A 4,179-nucleotide genomic window follows, 5' to 3' on the forward strand; every position below is an offset into this window, starting at 1 on the left:
TGCTTAAATTTTTTTACATTTACCTATGTACAACAACTACTGCATGTATCAAGTAAAGTCCGTATCAACAATAATACTACGACGCGGTATACGAACCCTGCACAGCAAAGCCGCGGACCTTTCTAGTTCCACAGCGATTCTACATCTCCCAAACAAATTAGCCTCTCTCCTTTCAGATCCCACATCCCTAGCCAGTCTCTTCCTCCGATCTGGTGGCATCTGAAGGAGGTGGAGGTGGGGCAGAGCAAGCCACGCCGAGGGCGGCGGCGGCGCTGCAGAACAGCGGCGGCGTGGGAGGATAGCAACGACGCGGGAGAACGGCGGCGCAGCGCCATGGGGATGGGGATGTGGACTCGGAGGCTCGTACCGGGTGGTTGTGAGACGAGACAAGCAGCATCCGGAGTAGTCGAATCGATTTGCTAGGCAATATCACAGGCAATACACACTGTCCCGAGACAGTAAAGTTTGAACGTGCACAAGCTTTAATCTAGAGTATATGGAGAAGTAATACGTTTGGATCTTGACACAATAAAACATGGCATGCTTGAGATTTTAAACCTGATACATATCAAATGCTATAGACCGACAATGATATAGAGTGCATACATAGCAGTACATAAAGTTTTAAAGAAAAAATAAATTGCTCTAGTCTTGACCCCCTCCAAAGCGCTGAAATATATGCTCAACCAAGTCCGCTTTAAGACGACGATGCATATCTCTATCCCGGATATCTTCTTCTATCTCTAGAGCCCTGGAAAACCCATGAATTGGCCCATGTCCATAATTTAACAATGGTTTGGAGTTGCCCTCATCATAATCTTCCTCATAGTCATCATCGTACCGAACTCTGAAAGTATCTCTTTCATCCTCTACAATCATGTTGTGTAATGTAATACATGCGTATATGATCTCAGCAAGTGATCCACTTGCCACATACGCGCCGGGCTGCGTAGAATGGCAAAGCGAGCTTGCAGAACACCAAATGCATGCTCCACATCTTTTCTTGCTCCCTCTTGCCGTTCTGGAAATAGTTTGTCTTTGTTGCATTGAGGCAAATGTATTGTTTTTACAAATGTTGCTCATTCTGGATAAATACCATCTGCTAGGTAGTATCCCATATTGTACTCATTGTTATTGACTGTAAATTGAACCTCTGGAGCTCTCCCTTGTACTACCTCAGTGAACAGAGGCGATCTATTAAGAACATTGATGTCATTGTTTGACCCGGCAACACCAAAAAATGCATGCCATATCCAAAGATCATATGAGGCAACAACTTCCAACATGACCGTGGGTCCAGCCTGATCTCCACGAGTATACTGCCCCTTCCATGCTATCGGACAGTTTCTCCATTGCCTATGCATGCAATCTACACTTCCTCACATGCCTAGGAAACCACGAGCTGAGCCTATATGAAATAACCTTTGGATGTCTTCTTTAGTTGGCTTTCTTATGTATGTAGGACCAAAACACTCAATCACATCTCTACAGAAGATATTCATGCACTCAATAATTGTGGTTTCAGCAATTCGTAGATTTTCGTCCCACATATCCGCAGGTGTTCCATACGCTAACATACGCATGGCGATGGTGCATTTGTGCAAGGGTGAAAAGCCCACCTTTCCAAATGCATCGCTCCTTTGGCGAAAATAAGGAGACCAAGAACTAAGGGTCTGCACAATGTGTAGAAATAGATGTTTCTTCATTCTATGCCTCCGTCGAAACTGGAAATTATTGTATACTGGATTTTCTATGAAGTAATCAGACATCAATCGATCCCTAGCAGCTTCACGATCTCTTTCTATGTGCCTCCTTATGTTTGTTGTCTCAAGCCCTGGTGAGGACCTTGATAGCTTCCTTGTATGAATGGGAATTGTGGGTAGCTGCTGCTGGATTGACCTCCAAAAGGATTGAACATGTGTGAATACTGAGGGTTGAAATGGGGAAGAAATTGGGGTGGTGGATAGTTCATGGGGTACTAGGTTGAAGGGAAATGATATTGTTGACTTGTTGGATTTTGTGGATCACCACTTGTGATTGCAGAGTTCAGCAAGTTGGAGAAAGATGAAGTATTCTCCATGACTACAATAGGAAATCAACAAGTATGTATATTCATGTATATAGCACCTGTGTATATATAGAGCACTTGGCCTGGATGAGCCAACGGTAACCTTCTGTTTGTGACCGTTGAAATTTGGAGGTTGGGTTGCTGTGTGAATGTGAGGATCAGATTTCAACTATCTGCTGAACGCTATAATATTTTATTATTATTTATGAAGTTGGCACCAATGCAAGAACGTGCCACCCTCCAGATTTTTGGAGCATCGGCTGGATTTGGTATCACTAGCCATAGTGCCTGGAGTGACGCCCAAACCCCCTCTCTCCTCTTTGGGCATCACTTAGGCAACACACTGTAGAGGGTCTTATATACTTCGGGGACAAGATTACATGGGATCTAGACTGATACTATCTTAGAAGTCCTACCCAAGTACTATTCGGGTAGCTTCCTTCTGTATCAACAAGTCCTACTCGAGTCCGAGTACATTATAAGAGCTGTAAGGTATGGAACATGCCACATCTCTTATTGTAAGTTAGCAGTCCGTGGTCCTACGTCTGACACCGACCACGCGATTTCTTCCCTCCCACGCAACATCCTCGACGCCCCGTCGCCAGCCACCACGAGGCACCGGATGATTACCGCCGCTCCCCGACGACCGCCAGCGCCGTGGTATGTATTGCCCCCTAACTATAGATCAGATCCACCGGTCCCTTGCCGTGCGCTCGTTCCCTCCCCTTGCCGCGCGCCCCGGCGCCTCCACCCCCTCTCCCCTCCCCTGCTTGCATATAAAGACCATGCCTCCTCACCTGCTCGTGCCGAGAGCTCCCATGTGAAAGTGCATCTAGGCCTAATGACCTATTTTGGTGATTAATAACAACCTAAATGAGTATCTAATGTTTCAATTGAGTATAATGAGCAGGGGTCAAAGAAACCAAAAAGGAGAAAAGAAAAAGGAGTGAATCTTGACGACTATTCAAAATTGAAGAACGGTACCGGATCAAGAAAAGAGTTGCAAGTGGAGAAATTTATTTGTTTTATGTTTTCTTGAGTTTAGGTATACCGTACTATCAAGGGGATGTGGAAAGTGTGTGGAAGATCACTAATAAATCAAATCCGGAGTGTAAGCCTTGTAGAAATTTATGCAAATCCGAGAGCTCCTAGCGGACAGTCCGCCAGGTCACTGGAAATCAGCCTAACGGCTAGTTTCCAGTGAGGTGATATTTATACCCCACGACCCCAAACGCAAAAATCTCTTGCCTAACCTGTGAAACCGAGTCTCAAGCACATTCTAAGCACTCCAAAGCTTCCCAAAGTGAAACCCTAGCTTCCCCACTCCAAAATCTTTGGTCTAGGGTTTGATTTGAGTAAGATCCAAGCAAGATTCAAGTTCTCCCCAGGAGATTCACCTCTTTTGGGCATCTCTTGGCACTCTCCATCGCTTTCCACATCTATTACTCTTGGAGCTTGGCTCCTAGACGGTTAGAGGTGCTCAAGAACAACCAACTCGTGGTGTGGTTGGATTGAGAAGTTTGTATTACCCTTGTTGCTAGTGAAAAGCTCAAGTTTGACCTTTGTGGTTGCTTGAGAGAGGAAAGGGTTGAGAGGAACCCGGTCCTTTGTGGACTCCTCAACGGGGACGTAGAATCCTTCAGTGGATTCGAACCTCGGGTGAAAATCTTGTGTCTTTTGTGCTTGATTATCTTACTTCATTCTAGTGTTTTTGTTATTCCTACCTTCGTCCAGTATTCTTGCCCGATCTACTTGTGTACTTACTTTGAACTAGATTGCTTCCACATTTAGTGTTCCCCACTTGTATTAGAGTCTTTCTATTCAAGTGGAATTTGGTATACAAGTTTTATTCTTCGAAAGATTGCATTCCATTCCCGAGACCTCCCAGCGGACGTTGGAAGTGCCCAGCGGACACTCCCAGCGGACAGTCCGCCAGGCAGCCTCGGGCTGAGATTTTTGTGTGCAGGTTTTAAGCGACGATCGCCTATTCACCCCCCTCTAGGCGTACTTTCAAGTGGTATCAGAGCTTGATTCCTCAAATTTGAGTCTAACAACTCGAGGAGATCATGGCCGGAGAAGATTCACACAAGAGTCTTGAGAAGAACAAGGGC

General features: G+C 45.4%; 1 pseudogene; it reads right to left on the bottom strand.

Moving 5' to 3' along the window:
* Positions 1 to 645: 645 nt before the first annotated feature.
* On the bottom strand, positions 646 to 2,900 carry LOC112885538 (annotated as a pseudogene).
* Positions 2,901 to 4,179: the final 1,279 nt, after the last annotated feature.

The sequence above is a fragment of the Panicum hallii genome, chromosome 3 (assembly GCF_002211085.1).
Source record: "Panicum hallii strain FIL2 chromosome 3, PHallii_v3.1, whole genome shotgun sequence".
Lineage (NCBI taxonomy): Eukaryota > Viridiplantae > Streptophyta > Magnoliopsida > Poales > Poaceae > Panicum > Panicum hallii.